Raw genomic sequence first — 26,550 nt, forward strand, 5'->3', positions numbered from 1 at the left:
CTCATTTTAAAGTATCCGACTACATTTTGGAGCACTTTCCTGTAGAATAAAGTGAGTGAACTTACACACACCATTTTTTGATAGAAAGTATCTCAAAATGGTGAAAACAATAATAAATTTTAGACTACTTATGCCATTTTCTATGAAAAAGTCATTCTTGTGTATATGTTTGAGCAAAATTCATGTAATATTCGAAACACGATTACAAAAAATTCTACGAATGAAATATTTTGTTATTTTCATAGGAAATTTATAAGACATATAGTACATTTTTTAAGACAACCATAATTGTTTTTATGGGCAGTATATTACACAGTATTAATTACAATTTTTTCTTTCGTAATACGTACAGTATATACGGGTTGCTGTGTCTTGGTTATATTTAACATCCATTATTTTTATATGATCCTTTTTCAGCCAGCCTTGTTAAGAAATTTGCCCGTTGTGGTCTTTGAATTTGTATTTGTAATGGTGTTAGTAATGCTGCAGGTTATGAACTAAAAAATTTGGAAGGATTTTATGGTGTGCTCAATCGTTAAACACTAGTATGGTAATGTATGTGACGTGTGAATTAAAAAAAAATCCATTTTATATATCGTGTATAAAACACTGTAATTAGACAAATACATATGATACACCTTAGATTTTGATTAACAACCTTGACAATGTGTGACAAAATATCATATTAAAATTTTATAATAATAAAATTAATACATTATTACAAATCATGTTTTAAACTCAAGTAAAATGCAGGCCCGTCATTTGGGGGGTCAGGTCGCCCCTGGCTTTTGAAAATACACTAAAAATGGTATATATATATATATATGCAAATATATATATATATATATGCAAATATATATATATATATATGCAAATATATATATATACATACATTGAATACATGTTCTTTGCCCCCCCCCCCGGAAAAAGTTGAAATGACGGTAAAATGTCAAAAATAGCATTCTTTGCTATTGAAGTTTTTACAGGTTACTTGGTGTAAAACGCAACACTAATAAAGTGGGCGTAACTTCGGTTCTAAACGTCATTTAAACAGTAAAAGGACTTTTTTGGAATAACAAGAAATGATGGCTTTCATAAAAAATTAAAACAAAAAAAAAGTCTATATTTCCTTCCAAAATCATGAAATCGAAATCTTGACACCTTTGTTCATTCACAATTTCCGAAAAACTCCTTGGTGATACTTATACATCCCAGAAGAGAAAGTACATTGCACCTACCTATGTTTTCACATGAAATAGCGTAATATAAATCTTCATCAAAGGAAACAGAAACTATTTAATATAAAAACAATGTTTTATTTCGTACCTGAATTGCCGATGGAAAAATGAGTGATTCGTGGATGATCAGGACTATATTCACTACATTGAAGAACCTTAAAAAATATCATGAGTCTGTCAAAAAGTTCCATAGATATTCAAGATGAAATAGACGTTCGTGAAATGATACAAACTGCAGAAGCCTTTGTACAGTCGTAATATAAAGTACAACACTTTTCACGGGAAATGAAAGTGCTGACTTCATTCATATTGATTATCTCTGGCTATTCTGTAGTTAATTATTTTTTTCGTTTCATTATCCGAAACATACTTTAGTCTTCATCTATATATATAATAAGGATATTTAATTCATCTTTTACAAAGGACATCATGTCACATCAGTGGAACAAACAGAGTCTTTTTCTGTTTTTAACATGCCATACATCGTACATAGAAAAATTCTTGATCCAGTTCCTCCAACACACCGAAAAATCTGTAAAGAAAACAACAAAAGAAATGTGTCAGACGTCTTTTGTATCGAAGACATGTAACATATCAGTGACATTGAAGAAAATTTCAACAAAAAATTCTACACGCATGCTGTAAATATTGTGAAAAAAAAATTGAAAAAAATTCATTTTTACCCTTATAATATCAATGACCAATCTATATATGGCATGAACATTTATAAAAATATAGATTTATTTATAATTAACCGAGAATTTAGTGGCGAGTGAAACTAGTGAAATCACCAAGTTTATTCATGTCTCAACAGAATGGCCATCGAAGTTACAAAAGTTAATGGAATCATGTAGAAATAAGAAACTATGAACTCACCTCAATTAGTGACGACAGTAACACAATCGCTAAAAATTCCGCTTCAAAAATGATGCCTCTTAGAATGAAGTCTGCTCTCGGGCTTCTGTAGATTGACAAGTAATAAAACGTTAACAAAACTTACCTTCACTTTTTTTCAACTCACAATCATATGGAAATTCATAAAAGGAGGGTATTCCGAATGTAAACTTACCACGTAATCCCGTAATTTAGACTTGCTATCCCAGCAACGTTAGGCTTAAAGAAACATACGTTTATCCAGGGAACTTACCAACTTTCACACGCGCTTTATTAGACACGAGTTTTCCTTAAAAGAACCTTCGTTGCCTTGTAAAGACCACCCGAGTCGCCACAAACAATTATTCGAATTACAGTTTCGAAAAGTAAACACCATTATATGTAAATGTCAAGTCGATCGCAATCACGGCTCGCGATTACCAGTCTCTAAAAACGGCGTTGGTACTTGAATATCATTAAGGTAAAGCAGGAAAATATTTACTCTGAACAGGAAAAAACATTTTCATTTTATTTATTTATTTATTTTTTTGGAGGTCATTACTTGGTGGTTGATCACTCAAATTCCCATTAATGAATCGTGAATCCTCCACCCACTCGATGAAGGTGCGTTTTATAGCTGTTTGTTTATTTGTTTGCTTTTGTTTCCATTTCAGAGTTTGTCTTTTACTTCTGGCAACACGTACAGTAATTTACTCTTAAATATTAAATAATAATAATAATAATAAAACCGACTTTCCGCTCTCATCATCACCCACGCCGACGTTTTACGCTTTCTTTCCTAAACACACACACAGTACAAATTTTATGTATAATAAAAAATAAATATAACAACAAAACAGCATTGATCGAACTGTTCCTGTTTCAAAAAATAAATAAACAAAATAAAAGCATGTTTGACGTATGTATCTACGTATGTAAAGACATTAGTTCTGCATAAACAGCTGTGGAAAGTGGAGAAATCTGGGAAAGGGTCTCGGACATTATTCTACTACGTTCATGGCCGTATAATACGTCTGTATAAAAATTTTAGGACGGAAAAAAAAAAACGGAAAAGATTTTAAATGGGAAGAAAAATGTATTCATCTTAATGGAAAGCATCATCCTCCATTGAAATTTGAAAATAAAAAGAATAGCAGGAAACGTGTAATCCCTTGGGACGAAGCTTCAAGATAAAAATACTAGAAGAAAAGCAAAATTTGTTCCCCATTTTACAAAAACGGATATAAATATATATCACAAAGCTCTATGTAAATCGAAACGAGATAGTTTTCCTTCTGAAGTTTCTGTTCCAATTTTATATATATATATATATATATATACGCACACATATTTGAAATAATAAAATATTTTCAAATGGGGAATCTCGGCCAAAAAATAAAATATAATAAACAAAATGAGAAACTGAAAATTTGTGTCGTAAAGAGAAACACGTCGATTTGGCAAAGACGTTCTCCCAAATGCGAGAAATGTTTTTATAATTCAATGTTTAGAGTCATCTATCTGGCTGTAGTTCGAAACGGTTAGGATTGTAATGAATGAGGAGAAAAATCTGTGAGGCGGAAACTTTTAGTAGAGTGAAACGGCCAAGAACAATGTAAGAAAAGCACTAAACGTGAGGTTATTAAAAATATCTGATGCAGTTAAACCTGTGTTCAATGGAATCGCAAGGGACCGAGATTTTTTTTTTCCGTTGAACACAGGTTTCCGCTTAATAGAGGTTCAATTGGCATAATGTGTAAAATTATGTAACGATCTCATATAATTGAAATAAAGTAAAAATAAATTGATTCAAAATAAAGTAAATCATTTAAATAAGAATAAAATAAAGTAATGCACATTATGTTTTCACTCTATAATTACTAAATATTCCAATTGTCACAGATCTCTGTATGAAACTTCACGCCACATTGTTCATCTAATTTGACGAAATTCACGAACATATGACTTTCTATTTCTACAATTTTCAATGAGGGTGTCCATATCTGTCATGAGAGGTTCAGGTTGCACATTGTCATCTATGTTTATGAAATCCTCAGAACCAGGGCCAAGTAGGATTATTGTGAGGGGGGACATGAATTTTGCTGTCCCGATCACTGTGAAATTTGGGGGTTTTATAACTGTGTTTTTGTTCCCACCTAAAATTTCCCACTCCCTAAATTTTGCAGCCCGGACAATTGCCCCCTTCGATTCCCTCTAATTCCGGCTCTACACAGCACTGCGATCATGGCAAGCAACTAGCATACAGTTTTGTGAGTCTTGCATATCATTTGGAAATCCAACCCTTACACTGATTTCTAACGTAGGAAAGCGTGCTTTTCCGGAAAATTTTGTTACAGTTTCAGAAAACAACTGCTCCGCTACATGTGGCTTTTTAAAACCACAGCATCAAGTACGAAAATGGTTTTTGCTAATCTAAGGGTGGGTGAAATAGAACTCATATTTGCAAGGAAGGATTGCATAAAAAATTCCAATTGAGCACTTTAGCATTTAATGTGATTCTTTGGTCAATTGGTCACGAAACAGTCGAAGTTCGAAGTGCTGGTGTGAAATTTTCCGTTAAGAGTGCACAATTTTCCTTTCCGTTTCCGCGTAAGACAGATTGAGTTTAATCCAGGTTTTTTAACGTGTATTTTGGCATTGAAATCACGGTACGAAGCTTTTTTACGTTGAAGACGGTTTCCGCTTAATACGGGTTTCGTTAAAAACAGGTAAGTTTTACTGTATTATTACAGTCAAACCTCGTTAATGAGTCGCTCTTTGGAGAGCAAAAATATGACTTAGTGAGCGGAGTGACTCGTTAAACGTAGTAAGCCATAGCTTTGCCAATTCCTGCCCGAGGACAATTGGGACTTCCAAAAAGTGACCGAGTAAGCGGAGTGACGTGTTAACCGGGTGACGCACTAACGAGATTTGGCTGTATATGGAAATTACGTGGTGTGTGGGAATGCCAATACCAAATCCGAAAAAAATTGAATAACTTAAGTTTTTCCCCCCTCAATTGACCAGCAATTGAATGAGCTGATGATCGCAAACTCGTGAGGATATATATGGATTATAAACTTTCAACCTGATTTCAGTTATCAATTTGAAGCATGTGAGAATCATATCTCGCTGTGTAAAGAATGCCAGTTTAAAACATCCATACAGTGTATTGCTCATATTAGGAACAAGAGGTGATCAAACATGTACACGTGGCGTTCATGAACAGATTGAGCCATGCGTGTAACCTGAAAGACGACTTTTCCTGACCCCTTTTTTCCTCAGTTTCTTTAATTTTTCACTGATCCGCATTATAACATTGTCTCCGTCTTTTCTATTATTTATACTGTGCGTATATTTCAAAACTACTTCAAACAGAAGGAAAAATGATGTTTCAAACATCGTCTCTATCCTTCTGTTATCGAAACGTAAACAAAAGCTGACCCCGCCCACTGGCAGTTGATTTGACGAGTGGGGGAATGGGAAATCAGTTCTTAGGTGAAGCAAAGTTACAAAATTTCTGGACTCGCCATTGCCAAAATAAACGAGTTTTAAGAGGACGAGATATCTCGTAAATGCCGAAACACAAAGCATTAAGTTAGGTGATATATCTCGTAAATGCCACTCAAGAGGTAAATGAAGATAAGTCGGTAACACAGTGATACTTTTATCGAATCAACAAATGCATAGTTTAGAATTACTCGTATTTTTGTTCGTAGCGCCATCTATTGAACATAGATTGCAACAAGATACTGACATACTAAGCTCCCCCAATGTTAGCATTCTGGGGCAAGTTAGTTGTCATTCAGCAACCTTGAGATTATTTCTATTGTCGTTATTTCTCTAATATGAGCAGAAATAGAGAAAGTGTTATCAAATTTTGTCTCAAAACGGGAAATTCTAGAGTGAAGCAAGATACAATTTAGCCTTGGTACAACCCCGTGGAATCCTCATTGAGTTTTTAATCTAGGATTTCCAGATTTGATGTAAAATTTGATAACTCTTTTTATCTCTGGTCATGTCAAAGACGTGATGAGGTAACGACAATAATTTATTACAGAATGCAAAGAAGAAAATATCAGTATTGGGGAGCTTCGACGACATTTAATAAATATCTAGAGCTACGAACGTTCAATAGATGGCGCAAAAAAAAAAAAAAAACGGATCAATAAAAATTAATATCGGAAATCTCTTGTATCGTTTACTCGCCAGAAGCGAGAGAACAATACGCACCGAGTGCTAAAATATGTATCAGATTATCTCTAAAAATCTTCAATCGCTCCTTTGTTTCATCATCGATCAGTTCTGATTATCCTCTAAACCACAAGAGAAATCTGTCATTAATTATATAAGTTTTACGTGCATTCCAAGGTTTTTCAGTTTTTCAAAAAAATAAATAAATAAAATAATAAATAAACAGCGTCGTCATTCTCATAGTTGAAATTCATTTTCGGTGGGGTAGATGGGGTCTTTCGTCTAAAATTAAGGGAAATGGATGCATGCTATGGGCTTTTTATGGAAACAATGTGACAGCCAGAGAATGAGTGCCTACGCAACTCAAACGTGAGGTCACTCACTTGTTGAACATTCGCAGACATGCTAAGAAATTATCCATAGGAGAAAAAAAAATTTTTTTTTTGAGCTTATCTAAGAGGGTGAGCGAAGAGAAAAAGAAATAGCCGCCCTTTTTTTTCAAGAAAGTTTACGGCTCTGCTCTCATTGCTGAAAGTAAAACGAGATGGGTTGGCGGAAAGAAAAAGAAACAACACAGAGCAAGATGGTAGGTCACCTCATTGGCGAGAAGATAACGACCCGCTGCAGCAAGGGGGGCCCTTTTGCTTATGTTAACGTCACATCCGCAAGAAACAGAAGCTCCGAAACATTCCACTAGAAGACGACTAAAATATCAAGGTTAGGTAAAAACCGAAAGAACCATTTATTCGAATTTTTTCTTGAACGTACATCGATAGCAATTGATGAATATTATCATGAGCACAATGCAGGATGATTCATAAAGAAATGTACAGTCTCCTGACGTTGTAAAACAGTAACAATGGAACACAGATCGCAACTGCGATCGGTTAGGAAGATGTAATCATTAGGTTTGTGCCCCTCACTACTACTGCGGGAAGGGAATTAGGCAATAGGGCGTAAGTCACGTACTAACTAGTTGGTCAAAACTACTGTGGAGTCGAGGACTTCTGAGTTTGCACCAACCAGCCCATAGTTTCAATTTTTTTATGCCTACCATAGATATATTTTCGGGTCGGAGGCTCTTTCCCGAATCATAATCGAAAATGCCGTTGCGTAACAGTTATAGATTCCGTTTTGCTCAATTCAACGACGCAAAATCTCCACTCCAGCAGATGCTGCCATTTTGACTGATGCACACGCTATCACCTACGTTACATCCTTCAGGAACCGGACATAAACGTTATGATTTTCACCTACCTGACGGATCGCAGTTTTGGTCCGTGTTTCAACTGCCGTCAGAATGTGCTTACTCGCTTTGACAGTGGAATAATAAATAAATATGCTGGACTTTTTTTGCTTTTCTTCTTCTTTGTAATTATTATTCCCTTCTCCCCCCCCCCCGCCCCATGCACCGATCGCAGCGCAACAGCCACCCCCTTTTTTCTTATAAAAAAAACCCAATCCAAAAAAGCGAAACTCGAGTCTTTTCGATGAACAGACCGTCTACGTGTGCTGCCAAATTTTACGTTCGTCTAGTGCACGTTGCTTAGCTTGCAATAAAATATTTCGTGACATCCGTACGCATTTATGAGAAATTTCAGCAAACCACTGAAGAATAACGCATAGCACGTGATTGTAGACACACCTTTAGTGTTTTACAGCCTATGAGATCTGTATGCTTCTTTAGGAACCACCCTATATTTTGATTACACGTAAAATCCAACGATTATCAATACCCTTACCATGTACCTTCATGGTAATATTTTTATCGGTGTGGTAGTTTTTCTCATTTTCTTTCACGGATATTGGAAGTCCTATATTCCCTCCCTCCCTTGTCCTTAACGTAAATTTTGAGCGATTTGCTTATCGAAATATATATCTATAAAATAAGTGATCATCGCTTTTAGATGACGCAATTGTTAAAGAGAGAAAATCTCTATTATGAGCGAAGAAACAAATCGCTAGAGCAGCCTAAATATTAAACGCTATCAGGTAACGATACAAAACTGCTTTTAACTGGGCCTCCGAAAACTCGCAATTATGGCTCCTTCAAACGAGCGAAGTGCTGAGCGTTAACACCGAGTGGCACTTAGCTCTTGGTGCGGGAGATAAAATGCCGTAATTTAGCACTAGTTGCTATTGGTGTGTGTGGTCCAAGACAGGCGTTTTGCTCGGCTGGTGATCAATTAAACAAGAAAAATCTCGCGTTTCTCGCTAAGTTTTCTCGCACTAGGGCAAAGCAAAACTCGTTACTCAAGACTACTTTTCTGCTTCGAGGCTTTTGTAAATATATTTCGAGAACATACATGGGCACACGTTGAAGACGCTTTTCCCGCCCTTATCGACCGGGGACTCTCTTTGGGAAACGATAACGAAGGAGCTTTAAGGTTGGCTTTGAAGAGAAAGTTGAAGCTGTCACATGCACTGACGAAATTGCTCGCCTTTATCTAAGAACTTGAACACATATAACCCGAAGCTGCTATACTTTTTTTTCCTTCCATTCTTTTTTTACTTTTTTAAGACGGCCTGAGCTTTTACTTCCGATTTTACGCCTAGGAAAACCTTTTCTTTTAAAGTACACAGAAGAGGAAAAATCTAGATAACGTTCTCCAGAAAAAAAGTGTATAATACTTTCGCTTCAAAATTTAAAACTTTTTTCCCATCAAAATTCACAACAGGCCAGAATAAACATTAAAAATTTATGCTATACAGTCAAACTCGGATATAACGACATCGGTTGCAACGAAACCTTTACTATAACGTCAGTAATTGGCAGTTTGGACTGATTGCCGTATCAGTATAATGTTAATTAACATTGTTTATAACGTTGATGAAAAGCAACAACCCGGATATAACGAGAAATTTTTCGTCACTTTTGTTTCCGTTTCAATGGTGTTTTCCCAAGAAATTTTTAAGACTGGGACTCATCACATCCGGGGAATGTCCGTCTGTTGTTCTGTCTATACCTAGCGTTGAAAAAAAAAAGATTTATTACGTTTGACGATCCGACTTGTGAATCGACATGACAACACAAAACATTCCGTAATTTTGCCATTCCCGACTATTTCTTATAAAAATATCTTGTTTTCTCAATGAAGCTCGCTTTGGTGTCTTTAATAGAATTAGGAATGAAGGCAATTCGCATAATTTATAAATTGTGTTATAGTTAATATCACCGTAATCATTCGTTCACATTAGCACACAAAGTTCACTTTTTTCCCATAAAATACATTTCAGCAGACTCATGTAGCACTGTATTTACTCGCCAAGGGTTATTTGTAAGTAATACAGTGGAATTTCAGTTAATGAACTTAATTTGCTCCGCCAAACGTGCTCGTTATGGGAATCACACTTTCCGATAGGAAATAATGGAGACTCGCACAATTCGTTCCACAATTATTCATTCACATAAAAATGACTAATAAAAACGGCATTCAACAGATAATTAAACACAATAATAATAAACTATATATAATATAAATAACGCCATAAATAAACATGCAAAATACGATAATGTTTACAAACATTATTGACTATTAACTTACTCTAAACGACGAGAGAGAGGAGGGCTATGGTTTAGGATGATTTACAGACTCACTATTGTTTGCAAACGTATTCTTTTTGCGCGACTTTCAAAAAAGAGCCTCATCTAATGGCACTATTGCTTTTGCCTCCTTTTTAGGATTTCTGGGAAATGGAAAATTGCAGTGTTCGTTGGACAGATTCATTGCTCGTACACTGCTACAGCTTTATTTGGGTGGTTCTTTCCTTCAGAGTTTTGCACAGATTTCCACATTCTACACATCTCTCTAATCTTATTTTATGTGAGGAACTTCTCCTTACTTCTCTCTTCCTCAGATGAGATACTGCCCATAAACTCTTGCGGTGCGTGCAAAAGAAATCCATCACTTCATCTTCCGTCAACTCCTAGACATTTTTCACCACTAGTTCTTGAATGCAATCCTCGTGCACCTCTAGTCATGGTCTTCCCCAAGCACACAGCAAGTAGTGGCTCCTATTCATGAGCTAGCCCCTCAAAGTCACGTTCAGTAATACAAATCAGCCTACAGTTTTCTCCAAGCAGAACTTGAAGAAAACTTCATGAGCATGTACGCGTGGCTACAATGATACATCTAGTTTCATATCGTAAATATTCACACTCGCACGTGTGCTAATTTTCCGAGTGAGGCACGCTTACCGGAGCTTTAGGGGAGAATATAACCCAAAATTCCATAACACGTGTGTGGGCGAAAGCCAAAAACCATCAGCTCAGTTGTGATAACGTCAAAATGTTTGCTCGTAATGTGAATCATCGCTCGTTAACCGAATCGGACGCACGGTGGCCCAGGTCGATAAGATACTCGCCTTAAGTTCCAAAGGATGTTTAGAGGTGTCGCGAGTTCGATACCCGGTTCGTCCTTGTCAGAAAACTTTCCTGACACAGGGGTACCACAGAAACGGCGACATGACCGCAGAAAAAAATGCTACCGAAGGGAGTCCCCATCGAGGGGTTAGCACACCAACCTCTCTCGATGAGTATAAAAAACAAGCCTGCCGTTCGGAATCGGTAATAAATTGTAGGTCCCGGGGTCTAATTACCCCTCGTGTGCAGAAAATGACCGTGGTGCGACAAGAATGATCAATGAAGTTAACCGAATCTAAATTTGTTCAAAATTTTTGCTCGTTATGCGAATTGCTCATTAACCGAAGTTCCACTGTATTGGACGCTTTTGCCGACATTTGGCAGCATGTTTGGTGAGAGCCGCGATGTCCCGCATTAATTAATGTAATTAAATTCCCTTATTTTTCTCGATCAAATATGGTCACCCTAATCATAAAAAAATAAAAATTTCATGCATGGTATTTGATTGTCTCTAATTACATCTTCAAAAAAATATCAGCTTCAGTTGTAATGTCACCACAGTTATAACGACAAAATATTTCGAGAAATCTTTGATATCTTTATAACCGAGTGTTTAACTGTACATTATTATTCCTCACACACAAACTACTATTAATATATCCACATAAGTCGCTAAACGTTTAAGAAAATACGGATTGCGAATAATCGAATCTTATCACATAATTTGTTTGCCCCGATTAACGCCTTCGTTTTGTCCGCAATTAGATACGCCATACGTTAAGCGCAGTAGCCGCTAGTTCTCAGCAGAACATCATTGTATTCATTCATCAAATGTGATTCATTTGCGTCATTTTAGCATCTCGGCAGAGAAACAAGCATAATTTTTTTTCTCTGTGAATTATGAATAAATCCCGAATGATTTATATTCATAACAAATGCCAAAACAAGAAAGAAAATGACACACTAAGATCAAGTTTCTAACGCGTGCGAGGGAACATAACGTAACATGGTTGATACGTTCTCGTTGTTGGCGAAACATCACCACTGGATGACTTCCAAATATCGAAATTCGTTGACTTATAATGAAAAAACCTGCTTAATGATCCATGTAAGGGGGGGGGGGGGAGTGAGTTTTCTCATTTCTACTCAACAACCAGTGTCATTAATTTGCTTCTAGTGTTTGTCTTTTGTCACTATCCCTTGAGAGATTTTGCTACTATGATTAAGGACTGTTTAACGATGATACATTATAGGTATACAGTGAAACCCCTATTAGTACACGCACATTCCTGCATGCACCGATTCGTTGGGGGTTCCGCGGGGGGGGGGATGTGTGGGCGGGGTGCATGTGTGCTGTAGCAGTAGTAGGTAGGGCCTCCAAAAAATGACTCGGGGATCCATGATGTTCTTAAGTCAGCCACCTCGTTGGGCAATTTGCCTGTTGTGGCGTTGTATTTGTAACGGTCGCCCGTCAGATGCGGCCACCCCTGTTTCATGGCAAAATAAAACTTTCCCGGCAAAAAAGCCTATTTAAATAATGTATTTCGAACCCCTGTTTAACGGTCACCCCTCAGATACGGTCACGGACACTATTTTCATCATTCGTTCCATTGGACTAAAATCCCTGAATGGACACCAATAATTGCAATTTTGGTTCGAATTATGATCACTGGATGGCAGCAGAGGTTTAAATGTTTGATCAATTTTTTAATATAGTATTTGGGTACTTTAAGTTTATTAATGTTGGGCAATTCTTAGGCCCCGCGTAATAAGTAGTACGATGCCACTTTCGGTCATATGCAACCAATGAGATTATTGGTAACACTCGTGAAAATGAAACAATTGAGATAATAGGTGACATTCGCACGAATGTTACCAATAATCGCATTGGCTGCGTATGCTTCAAAGTGGTATGCTTTCGTGCTACTTAGTAGCATGTGTATCGTGGGCCTAATGTCCGTTAGAACCTGAAATCACGTGTTGCTGGTTGTTCTCGTATATTTTACATTACTCCACGCTGTTTAATATGGCCAGCTCTAGTAAATTGTCGCTCTGTATCACTAAGAGAAAAAACTGATGTCTCGAATACGATGAAAAACGCAAAACACACTTCTGTGCACATGTAACACTCAGCGATACACAAGGGAACCTCTGATGCGGTCACCACACTTTCACGGACAATTTTTTTTTTTTTGTCACACGGGTGTCCGCAAAAACGGGGTTTTACTGTATTTACAGTTCTGTGCACATATAACGCTCAGCGATACACAAGGGAATGTCGAACGCACAAGAATCTACTGAATCAAAACTTTGAGTGTTTAGTCCTAATTCATTAATTTTAATAGGGATATTTATCCTGTTATCTCTTCATCGCTTCGTAGGCTTCCTTCTAGTATAAATTAAATGAAAATTACAACTTTATTAATTTGTTTCCAGCTTAAAAAAAAAAAACGGCAAGCTACAGATGGGATTTTTTAAATTTGTTTAATGATTTGTTTCCCATCATCAATCAACGCTAGACTTTAAATTACCTTGGATCAAGTGGCCGGCTGGGAACCATTAAAACAGAGGTTTGGCAATAAATAAAAATATCCGTTTGAAATCACACCAGCTTTTTCATGCATTCAAAAAAACTACAGGAAACTGTAATCTTAGTTTTCACGTATGTATATATTTATAATTTTTTTTGCGCCTCAACAAAATTTGAAATCACTGTTGGGGACTTACTCGAGATTGCGTGAGTGAGTTTTTCCCAACTTAAGCATGGATCAGACGCCCAATTACGTGAACGAGACCGACTTGACCAACTCGCATCCCTATGGACTCTCGTAGTAAGAGGATTCGTGCTCCACCAACCACAAATTTCTATAATCCGTGACCGCATCCAGTGACCCAAGAAATGCGACCCATTGTGGATGAAATTACTTTGTGCTTCGCTTAGATTTATAAATGTAAAAAAATAAAAACAAGAGCAATCGAAAAAATGGTGAAGATATATGGTTTTTTGAGCTGAATTTTTTTTTGGGTTCATCAGCATTAGTTTCCGACCAGAACAAACTTGAATTGATTTACAGGAGCACAATGTGAATTTATACAAGCAGTAATGTTATTACTAGAGCCCGGATTATATGCACTAAAAGAATTGGCGAAATATGCTCTTAAAATATGCAAATATGCACCTAAAAATGCCGAAATATGCACCTAAAAATGCCGAAATATGCACCTAAAAATGCCGAAATATGCACCTAAAAATACCGAAATATGCTCTTAAAAATGCTAAAATATGCATTAAAACCCAAAATATACAGTAAAAAATCATGAAAAGTTAAAAGTTATCGAAAATGAGAAAATATGCATTTAAAAAAATCATCATGCAAAAAAAGCAGATATGATTTTAAAATGAATATTTTCTATTTTTTAGTGCATACTTCATTTACAAAAAGTATCCCCACATATGCCCTGCACATGCAAAAAAACTTCTACATATTTTTCATTCAGGCATTTTCAATTTCTAGTTTGTTGTAGCTGCTCAGTAACGAAATATCACTAACAAAATAATTTCGACACTTCTAAAAAAATTTTGACATAATCTCTAGAAATATCCTTAATAATAGAAAACTGGAAATTTGGAAAAAATACGAACATCTCTATAATTCACTAAATTCCACCTGCGACAGAAAAACCGATGTTATAAAAACAGTGAAACCCTCTGTTAACGGCCACCCCTCAGATCCGGTCATATTTATTTGAAAGATTATAAAAAAGTGATTACGCTTAAATAAACTTTGAAAAATATGGCACTTATTCTGAAAATTCTTACATTTTATGCATTTATATGCATTAATGCTAAAGAAGGCCAAAATATGCAAATACATATGCATTTGCATATAATACGGGCTCTAGTGATTACTGATTCTCCCTTTATCTCATCGAACAATTGTCGTAGGTGTATGACTCTGAATCGAGAAAATACGCAGATGTGTTCAGAGAAACCACTCTAAACAGATTTTCAGAATGAAAATATACAGTGTGTCATAAAATAAAAAAATCTAAATTTTTAAACGGTCACCTTGTCCTCCAACTTCTAAGTGGAAAGTTGTTGCCCCAAGACCATAAAAGGAAATCTATATTTTCAAGTACAATATTCACCGAGATATTTGGATTCAAAGATCGGAGAAAAGTTGGGAGAGAATAGCGTAAATGAATGAATGAAGCGTTGTCCGTTAGTTTATGCTCTTCTTTCCAAACTTTTTATTCCCGTTTTTTAATTAATTTGATCATTTTTGACGCACCACGGTCATTTTCTGTACACGAGGGCTAATTAGACCGGGACCTACAATTTATTGCTGATTCCAAACGGCAGCCTTTTTTTATACTCATCGATTGGTTGGTGCGCTAACCCCTCGATGTGGGACTGCCACGTCACCGTTTCTGTTGTACTCCTGTGTCAGGAAAGCTTCTGACAAAGACGAACCGGGTATTGAACTCGCGACACCTCTAAACATCCTTTGGTACTTTAGGCGAGTATCTTATCGACGTGGGCTACCGCGCCTATTTTAATTGAATTCAAATATCTCACCGAATATTGGCTCAGAAACATGTAAATTTTTTTATGGTCTGGGAGGGGGGGGGGGGTGCGGTAGCCCAGGTCGATAAGATACTCGCCTAAAGTACCATAGGATGTTTAGAGGTGTCGCGAGTTCGATACCCGGTTCGTCCTTGTCAGAAACTTTCGTGACACAGGGGTACAACAGAAACGTGACCACAGAAAAAGATTGCTACCGCAGGGAGTTCCACATCGAGGGGTTAGCACACCGACCTCTCGATAATTATAAAAAAGGCTGCTGTTCAGAATCGGCAATGAATTGTAGGCCCCGGGGTCTAATCAGCCCTCGTATGCAGAAAATGACCGTGGTGCGACAAAAATGATCAAAATGATCACGGCCTCGGGAGAGACAGGGCAACAAATTTCTAATTGGAGGTTAGGGAACAGGAGGACCGTATAGAAATTTCGATTTTTTTTTCCATCCTATGACACTGTATTGTAGCCACACTCTCAAAACTGGTACAGAGTGATTTCTGAACACGTTTTGAGCATTTCTTAAATTAGAACCAGTAGATGAGAGGTAAATGCCGAATTAGTATTTACAAAAACACGTATAACGTGATCCGTAGTAAAACCCAACTCTCAACATGTGTGAGACTTATTGGCTATTATTTAGATCAATAAGAAATTATTTTATTTGTGAAAGCATTATTCTTCACAAAAGAAGTATTTTCACACACAAAAAAAAAAAAAATGTTTGTTCATGGAACACCAAACACCAAGAAGGACAATGACCAATAAACGCGAGATGACGTTCGTTGTTGTGTGCCTGTTTCCAATCATTCAAAGCGCTCTGATTTCCCTTTGCGATGAGACAGGAGCATGGCATTGTTATCATAATTATTATTCTTCATTATATTATTATTATGCGGATCTTTGCCCAAAAAAAAGCAGAAAAAAAAGTCTTCATTAAAGCTAACTACTTCAACTTGTCCCAGTTCGATGGCCTCATTGTTATTTTCGTCATTCTTCATTATTTCTTCGCATGTTTTCCTATCTGTATTGAGATATCATTTCCTTTTTTCAATTACGACAATCTGATCGCGATGATATATGTACGTATGTATGCACATCATACATACTGTATGTTTCGTTATTCGGCTGCGGTGTAATGAGACAGCAAATCGCTCCAATTGAATTTTATTTCTTTGGAAATAGATAAATAAATTATAAACCATTGTTATAGCAAACCCAAATAAAACATTTTTCCCAAAGACATTAACGTCTCATTATACGCCGAATAACTAGGAAAATACTTTTTGTTGTTGTTGCATCTTTTGATACTTGCGTCGAGTCTGAAAAATTTTTGATACAATTGCTTTCAATAAATAGCTACTCTGGAAAGAAAGCAAATGATGGTATATTGTGAAACATTTCAATAATGAGGAAAACAGGCTGATAATTTTTAAAATTCAGTGAAAATTCTTCTTTTGTTTTGGAGTTTTATACGATTCGTGATAATAATTTCAATTCCTTCATTTATAAATTATTGTTGTTATTATTATTGCTGAAAACACGTCGTTCTTTATGAATAGATAAAGATATTTCTCATTAATATCACAGAATATGTCTCCATCTTCAACCATGCGTGATTATACACCTTCAAAGACTATACGTATCAGAGGCGTGTGCAAATGGGAGGAGGAGGGGGGCATTCCCCCCACCAGCCGGCCAAAAATTATAGAAACAAGTTTAATATTTCAGTGAAAAAATTAAAATATTGAAAACAAAAACCTTTTATACAGGGTGTCCTATAAGTCCTAATTCGGCCTTTATCTCCATCACCCGTTCATCGTAAAGGTATGTTTCTAATGTAAAAATTGCTCAAAATGTTATCAAGAATCATTCTACTAGTTTCTAGAGTGAAATTACAGTGTGTAAGAAAATTAAAAAAAAATCAAAATTTTTATACGATCCCCCGTCCTCTAACTTGCAATTAGAAAAATGTGTCACTCCTAAAACCATAAAAAAAATCGGTGTTTGTAAGTGTAATATTAGCTGAGATATTTAAATTCAAAAATTCGAAGAAAAAATGGGAAAGGACAGCATAAATGAGGAAAAGGAGCATGTTGTCCGTTAGTGTATGATGGTCCTTCCCAATGGTCCTCCAATTTTTGAATTCAAATATCTCAGAGGTTATTGCACTTAGAAACATGATTTTTTTTATTGCCATCAAGAGAGACAGGGCAACAAATTTGAAAATAGAAATTAGAGGACGGGGGAATCGCATATAACTTTTTTTTTCATTTTTTTATTTTATGACACACTGTATTTTCACTCTCGAAACTGGTACAGAGTCATACTCGAACACATTTTGAGCATTTTTAAAATTAGAACCATATCTCTACGACGGACGGTTGATGAGATAAAGGCTGTATTAGAACTTACAGGACACCTTACAGGAACTTGTGTACATTCACCTCTCTTTCTGAAAGTTTTTCAATCGTTTCATGAAGAAATGGAAAATTGAAGCTAATGAAAGATTGTAGAAAATGCATTGATTAAAAAAAAAGCTATGTTTTCAGAGCACGCGTTTTTTCGGTATAAGACTTCCAGCATCAAACTGAACTGTCTGGAGATTGAACTGAACTGATTCTTTAGATTACCTTTTCTATCTGCCAAATATGAGACACAGAAATGAGTTGACCTAAACACAATGTATGGGGACACTTACGAACTTGGCTGTGTTGTGTCAACGCCAGCTTTAGTGAAGCTGGTGTTGGTTGTGCACTTTAGTATGAAATAAAAATATCTTCATTATCTTCATCGTCCTGTAAATTTTCATGTATCCAATTTTGAAGCTGTTCATTTTAGCCTTCGATCAGTTGTTGTCTCTTTTTTTAGCGCTTCTTGGTGTTTCAAAAAAGTTCTGTTTAAATTTTGGACCATATCTGAAAGAATTACACGATTTTCCATAGGAACCTATGAGAAATCACGTTTCGGCTAACGAACGTGATTGCGGAACGAATTATCTTCGTTAGCCGAGGTATCGCTATAGTGAAAAAGATAGTAGCCTATATACAGCCTACTCTGCTGCAGTGGGGTTCTCAAACTTTTGTCACCTGTGGCTAGCTTTGCCTAATCCATGGTTCATCGGTGGTTCCCCAAAATAGTTTTGCAGATATTTTCCCATATAAAAGAACCACTTTTATCATAAGTAGGCACACAAATCAATATTTCCAGCTTGCCGTGACACCCCTAGGAACCGCGACGCACAATTTGACAAGCACTGCTCTAGTCATTGCATAGTGGATGAATGATAATAATGCCGAATGTAAATAAAATGGTATGCAATGGAAACATGACAAAGTCAATTGTTAAAACTCGCATCACTATTCAGTTTGCTAACTACGAATGAACTTTTCGATATTCTCCCAACAAAATTATTATTATTTTGTATAGCGGCTTAAATGAATTATAACTGGATTTGTGCTATTTAATCTCTCTTTCTATTGATGTTCAAGTATTAAAATTTTTGTTGCGGGATTTGTAAAGCGTTAGCTCCCGTTTAATACGCATTCAATAGCAACGTCCGTTTGACCATAGTTCATAGAATTCCCACATCCTTTGTCTATATTTAAATGCGCACAAGACCGGAAGCTACTAACAACAACACCCACAATAAACCCAGACACCGTAAAGAACTTACGCGATATCAATCCGATGATTTGTGGTTCATTCACCTCTTTTAAAAGGACACGAAAACACATTAAAAGAATTGCAGATGGGCTTAAAAAGGGTTAATACGCCAAATCTAGGGAAGGGTCATTCTAGTTTGTCCACTTCTGAACGGACAGAATCCCTTTTAAGTACTTGGGGTCATCTTATAGGGGAAAGGCTTGGGCGAGATCGATAGTTAAATGAGATAAATCCATTGTTTCAAAGGAACACCTTCTACGTTATGGAGGTCACACACCTGTCACTGAGGAATAATGGAAAGCAAGATTGGTAAAACGCATCTGTGATCTCAGACAACTTTCGCAGCTCCCGTTCCTATTTATAATGTGAATCGTTCCGTTAAAACACTTTCGATAAAACATCCCATTGTGTTGGTTTACAGAGAGATAAGTAAGTGGCTATTGTTTCTAATTGGTATGGAGGAAAAACTAGCGTGATCAAATTGGCTTAAACGTAAATTTACAACAAGTGTTTTGCTCTTCTTAATGCAGCCATAAGAAACAAAGGGGAAAAAATGTCGCCCTTTTTTTTCTGCAGCATCCTAATTTCTCGACAAATTATGTTCTTCAAAAACACTGTAATCGAAATATCCAAAACTCGGTCATTATTACGGGTTTGTCCTTGTCACCGCCTCTTCTATTTCGTGATGTTCGGATGGGAGACAAGGACAAACGCATACAAACATCACTACCACAAAAGCTTCAACTTTGTCTTATAGAAGAGACAATTGTTTGAAAGCATTTCTTAAAAGATATTGTTCCACGTTTTGTTTCAATGTACCGAAAAGGAACTCTGAAAATGGCTGACAATAAATATATTAATCCAGATGATCAAGTGAAACATTGGTATGAAATAAGTTTATTACGTACTGGTGTGCCATATTGATATTAAAATATTGTTAAGATATGATAACATATACACGAGGTTTATTCGAAAATTATCCGATTTTGTTTTTGACAGGAAAAACTTAAACAACGCGGGGGCGGCTTAAACGAGGGTGCAACGTTAGTCTCTCACGAGTGGGACAAGTGTGTATTTTGCTGCCCCCCCCCCGCCCCACCCAGTAGTTTTATGGAACGGCCAAATAAAGGCAAAGGAAAAATTCGGTTTCCATATTTGTGCGGCTCTGGAGCACTAGAAATGAATTTGAATAAATTTCTTAAACTCTCTCTCTCTCACTTACTTGTACTTACTCTTTACAGGCAGTGGCGAGGAGCCGGGAGTGCTGTAGGTGACCGGAATTTGTGACACGGGTCTGAGTACCCCCATAACTGGTTCAGAAATTGCAATTTTCTACATAAAGCTGAAGACGAGTATCCACGAGTTCGAAATACCTCCAACGCCCATGTTTACATGATAAGTTAAGTAATAAGCATGGCCTCCACAAGGGCAAGGCTGGCAGGGCTCTAGCTCAGGAGGAGAGTCTGGTCATTTTTTGTGTTTTTCCACGCTATAAATTCATTATATAGGGGCACTGCTGCAGGAAGTGGGGACCTCGGAAATGATGGCTCATCTATAAGAGCTATAATGTAGATCAAGTTATCTGGCGTAGTTACTTTAAAAGCGAGACGTATGGCCACGGACAATTGTGTTTAGCTTTGTACTAAAAAAAGCAGGTTTATCATGGATGAACTAGGCTAAAGCCCTGTCAGCTTCCCACCATGATTGGTTTTAAGGGCGGTACATGAGGTTTTGCATCCGACATGCAGGTAAGCTTAAGCCGATCCTGGAACACCGCTACTGCATTAATCGCGATGGAGCTGCCAATTGTGACGCAGAACCTCTCTTAGTAATCTTTCGTGATGATTGTGTCGTGTGGTGCATACTCGGGATAAACCACGCCACTGGATTCGAAGAAGACAATCAGACTTTGACATTGCATCTCCTGAAGATCAAATTGTCAATCAAAATAGAATGAATAGATCTAATGCATTAATGAATAGATCTAATCAAAGCGGCATTAGCAATCGCTTCGTCTGCAAGTTCTCCGTGATTCGAAGATCCTGCATCACCAGAGTCCTCATTTACAGTTAGTCAATAACGATCTCATATCTGGATGTTGAGGCAGCACCTTCTAGAGATAGAAGGCCTCTGCAGTCTGCTTGTGACGTCAGTAAGTAGTCCATTTTCCCTCAGAATATTCAGGGGAAAAAATTCCCTGCTTGTGCCAGTATCATCGTTTTGAAGAAAAGAAATGATCGGGCTCCGAATTGGTGATTTCTATGCCTTATATCCAATCACTATGCGGAATTTGTGAGCCAATCAGGAAGATTCTACGCCAAAATAAAAAGAAACGAAATAGGATGCTGTGTTTCAAATGTGGCAAACTTGCTAGGTAGTATGAATGACGTTTATGGCAAACAGTGCATGCTTCTATAGGGCCTACCAGACCACGCTTTACTCTCTATTGATGTGGTTTTCAATCAGTTACACCACTTTTTTATCGGTGTGGTGCCCATTGATCATCGCCGAAGGCCTGGTGAACCGTGGGGATTGTTTTTCACTCGGGAATCATCAAGTTTCAAACAAAATTGAATGCAGTAGCGTTGTTCAAGTTTTTCCTGCCAGTTTGTCAAAAGCAAAAATGCAACGGCACTTACTTACACTCTCTCATTTATTGGAAGTCTGCAGGAACTGGCAGCTTCTGCAGGCAGGTAAAAATTCAAGCATGCACGCTAGGATCGCCTACATACGTGCACAAAATCACATCTCCCTAGCTTCATTGGTTTACACAAGAAAAATTATGGTTGGGTAATTTTTGAATAAACTTCGTATGTTACCGTAAATGTGATAAATCGGAAAATATGCATAGTCACCAATCGTCTCTTTAAGTTAGATAAATTAATCATTTTACCGGTGATTATGCATAATATCACGTGTCGCTGGTAAATTTGATAAATACTACAAAATCATCACTATTACCGGTGATTATACATAATGCCCTTTTGTAATTGGCAAAGTAGATAAATATGAAAAAAAAAAAAACCTTTTCAGATGAGTCTAGCATGTTTGATAAATATACTGTATTACATCTATTATCTAAATTCTCAAAAAGGTAATTTTTCGTTTTGTGTTTAATGCAGTTATAAAATATTAATTGTTATATATAATTAATGATTTTATACATTTTTGTTGCAAGGATTTTCAAAGAAAAACATAATAAAAATCAACCTGAAGAGTTGTAGTGATCTATCTCAAACACGTGATCGACGGGTTGTCATACGCTGTTCCAAACCTTTACAAGTTTGAGCCACTTCTGCACATTTATTTATGAATAAAATCTCACAAAATTTTATGATATCTACTGTATAGGCTAAATGAGGGGGGGGGCGTGAAAGTCAGAGTGTTGTAAGTCGATTAATCTTCATTTTGAGAAAAAGGTTTTATTAGAATCATTTTCGTAGAATCCCAGGTCAAAAATTTTGTGATTTCACGATCCAGTAGCAGATTATTGAAGCTGAGTCTTAGTTCATTTTTGCTTTCAATAGCTTAGCTCTTCTAGATTGCATTTATGGACTTATGTCAGAATTATTGAAAATGTGACTTCCACCACTCTGACTTTAACCCCGTCAAATAATGAAACTATTCTTGATCACGGGTAATGTAATTAAATTTTACAATTTTTTTTAAAATATTACTACTAATTTTGCAGTAGAAGTAAAAAACGTACTCGAAAAAATACGTCTGCTTTACGCAAGTAGAAAATAGCCCAACAGGTATGTAAGAATGGTAGAAGAATATCCAAAACTGTATCTTGATCAACGTTCAAGAGAGTTATCCGCATTTGAATTTTGAAAATGTTCCGTTTTGAAAGAAATTTGATGGAAATATTACCTTTTGATTAAAATTTGAGCTGGCCGAGTCTAAAGAATTGGAAATTTCAACGTGACCTGTTGATTCCAGAAGGTTTTAGGTTTTAACTGACCCAGGAAGGTACCCTTACTGCACTGTCGTCAGTAACATAAGAAACACCACCATTTTACACTGGAATCTCCTATAACGGATACTCCCGATAGCGGAAGCCTCCACTAACGGACACAGTTTTAAAATACATCGACGGGACTTAATGTAATTATCATACTATCCATTAACGCACACTCCTTGTTAGTGGACAAAATTTTCGATCCCATGGATGTCCGTTACCAAGAGATAAAAATTTTCGAAGTGTATGAAAAAGGTGGTTATGTTCCTCTTTTTGATAGAAACGACTAAATTTACATTGCAATTTCTACCAAAAATATTCCTGCTCGAAGAATCTCGATTGCGTGATCTGATCTGACAGAGCTTATCCAAAAGAATCAAAAAGTGCATTTCGGGAGAAAAGTGGAAACGTTCCCTTTTGCAAATAAGCTCTTCAAATAAGGTTTGTCTATCCTTTAATGTCGCTAAAAAGCGGGTCAATTTGAACAACCTTTTTTTTTTTGATTCCGTAATATTTTTTTCATTAGCCGAGTTACTAAAATGAATAATCCTGACTCAGACTGATTTTCTTACACAAAAATATATATTATTATACATACCAAGTAGAACGCATTTTTATTTTTATGTGACTTCCTCTTTTGAGTTTTCAAAATCAAATCTTTTAAACAAAACTATTCATTTTATTTTAAGGCCGGTATTACACTATAAAAGTTTGATAAAATCCCTTTTATAAAACTCAAAAAATTCAACCAATAAAGCTCATAGGTTATATTCGAGCAAATGCTACCTATAATCTTATTGGTTGAATTTTTTGAAGTTTTATAAAAGGACTTTTAGAAAACTTTTATAGTGTAATACCGGTCTAAGAAAGAATTAGAAATCAAGGTGATTTTCACAAAAATCCTTCGAGAACTTTTTTTTTCAGCAAGTATATTACCTAATCTTTCATTTACGTCGAACAATACTGTTATTGATGATGATGAGCAATGAATAAATTATCAAGATCCATTTGATTAAGCTTTCTATGGGGAGGGGCATTCACTATAAATATCATACACACGTTATTTAATACGCTATAAATATTCAAAATTTCATAAAGTCGGTACATCATTCATTATCCTTCGCAGCTATAAAAATGCAACATGAAATTCAGGATATGTAAATGTTTAAAGTAAGAGCAAACAATAAACAAATAAATTAGTGTTAAACATGAAATATCCACCTGCTATTATCCTCAGCCGAAGAAAGTAAGCATATTAATAACGTACGTGATTGCTCATATGCGTATTCTACCATCCCGGCTTTTTTTTGTGTTGAGATTCCTAGATGATATGCCACTCCATAACTAGCAGTTACCGGAAAACAAATACGCAGCAGGTTCTTTCTGAGCACGATAAAATCTATTCACTTGACCTTTATGGGCAAGTGAATATTCCAGTGGGAGTTTTTTGCGTAAGTCTTTATAGAGCTAACGTGATGAGCTAACACAGTTAAGAAAATCACTGCTCTTCAAGATGGGCTCTAACAATCTTTTTCGTTTCTTCTTTGATAAAGGAGTGTTCTACTTGCTGCGAAGACCATCTTATCGCATATAATCTGTCAATTGCTTATTCATGATCGATTGACATTGTCTTCAACCACCTGGAACCAAGATAGCAAAGGATATACGCCTCTTTTCAATCTACTCTCACCATGGTGTAACTTTTACTTCCTTATCGTTTTCAATGTCTACAGAAACATAACTTTACCTCGGTATTATGCGAGATTATTAAAAACAATACCATATTAAGCATCTGTATATAGGAAGTGTAGACATGTAAAATCTACCGAGACATGTAACATGCAAGAATCATGTTTATACAGAGGTAATCTTGCCACTATGCTGAGTGTGGGTGTGTGGGAGACTATTAATCATGTCGTAGAAGAAACGATCCTTTTCAACATCGAGCAATATCTATAACCATCTGCGGAAGACATTTGAGAATTTTATTATTTATAATGTTAACTGATGAATCTGAACTGATCGATTCTTACCGCATGAATAAATGATTTACGTACCAGGAAATATAAAATTTAACGCGTTGTAAATTGAAACGGAGCAGCGTCAATTGAGGAAAATTCTAGCTGAATGCTTCCTCGAGAAATATCACGCATACGTAGATATGTAATAAGACTTGTGTCACGAGAAAAGGGGCATATTTCAACCGCTGTCTCTTCAAATCTCTCTCAAACAAAAAAGCACCATTTATGGCTGCCAAGTATATGTTTTCTTCTCTTTTTTATATGAGGAATCCAATAAGACGAACACAGAAGCTTGAAGAATGAAATAAAAATTGAAAATAAAATGAATAAAATTATTTTTCTCCTTCAGTATATCATTCCTACGTAGAGATTAATAATTTTGATAGGAATTGCACACAATTTTATAGAAAGAGAAGCAAGAAATATAAAAGTCAAACACGCGGTCATGAGTGCCATAAAATGGAAAAATGATCGAGGATACTTGAGGTAGATTGAAATAAGCAATCTATGTTTTTTCGTATTTAAATATGAATGAAGTGGATTGAATTTTCGACGTGATATAGGTACGGTCTACATGCACCATATGTGTGTGTATATAGTTATCAATCTTATTTTTATTTTAATTCAGAATTTGTGCATAGGAAAGAAACACAAGCGCGAGTAGTTTGGTAATTATTATCATAAGTACGCATTATTTACTTGAGTTCTATGTCGATCATTTGGACACGTGTATTTCCCCATAAAAATAATTATACCAATTATTTTTATGGGGAAATCTTTTTCTCTGAAATTCTTTCAATTGCGTTTTTTCTCATGTTTCTGAGCCTATGAAATTTCCATCTTTAGATATTAAACATGGCGAGAGTTTTACGCATTAGATATAATAAAACTATCTACGATTTCCATTTTGTTGCTGACGACGAGGGTACTTATTCGATAACGGTTCTAGTGATTTCAAAAACGTTTGAAATTTATTCACACTGAACAGAAAGAGCATGATAGAAAGAGAAAAAAACTTATAATATATACTTCGTTATAAGACTATGTCAAAAATGGTGAGAGGTCCACTTTCAAAATTATTTGAAGGTATATAATAAACAGGGTGTTTCAAAAAGAATCACCAGATTTCAAATGCGTATATTGCGAAAAATATTGAACACATAGACACTTAAGATTAAATTTATATTACATGGCTAATCATAAAGTTTTTTTACAAACCAAATTAAAGGTGCTCAATATGTCCACCTTGGGATGCACGGCATATGTCTATACGGTAGTCAAATTCGTCCCATACTTTTGCTACTATGTTTGCATTCACTGCGAGTGGATTTCTGTGGACTATACGTGCGAAACTCTGTCGGATGCGCTCCACATTTTGTCTGACATGCGGGGACGGCCAGGAGATTTCCCTTTACACAGACAAGGCGTGTCTCGGAATTCTTTATACCATCGGCTAATGCTCTGAGCGGTGGGAAGTTCAACATCAGGGTACTGTCGACGAAAAGCACGATGAACAGTTGTTACGGATTCACACTTCGCGAAGCTTAGAACACAAAACTATTTCTGTTGTGCAGTCGACATCTTGACAAACACTGAAGTGGCGACCGAAGGAAGAGCGTTAGCGCTACCTGTCGGTAACGGCGTGAAAGTCGAGA

The 26,550-nt window shown here is 36.3% G+C and overlaps 1 protein-coding gene across 5 annotated transcripts in view; it reads right to left on the reverse strand.

The window, feature by feature from the left end:
• Positions 1 to 26,550, reverse strand: part of LOC149085299 (PDZ domain-containing RING finger protein 4-like) — a 94,204-nt gene that overhangs the window by 46,777 nt on the left and 20,877 nt on the right. The window contains exons 1-2 of one of the 5 annotated variants that reach the window (XM_089233241.1): positions 2,115 to 2,129; positions 1,327 to 1,770 (exon numbers count right to left, since the gene is read on the reverse strand). The exons of 3 other annotated variants lie outside the window; for them this stretch is intronic. The gene's annotated coding sequence lies outside the window, so the exon portion shown is untranslated. Of the gene's footprint in view, positions 1 to 1,326; positions 1,771 to 2,114; positions 2,130 to 26,550 lie in introns of those variants that run through there. One more of the 5 variants, XM_089233240.1, reaches the window with a different exon arrangement.

This window comes from Pholcus phalangioides, unplaced genomic scaffold, assembly GCF_987345545.1.
Source record: "Pholcus phalangioides strain wild (caught in Gottingen) unplaced genomic scaffold, Ppha-v1.0 ptg000007l_1, whole genome shotgun sequence".
Taxonomy (NCBI): domain Eukaryota; kingdom Metazoa; phylum Arthropoda; class Arachnida; order Araneae; family Pholcidae; genus Pholcus; species Pholcus phalangioides.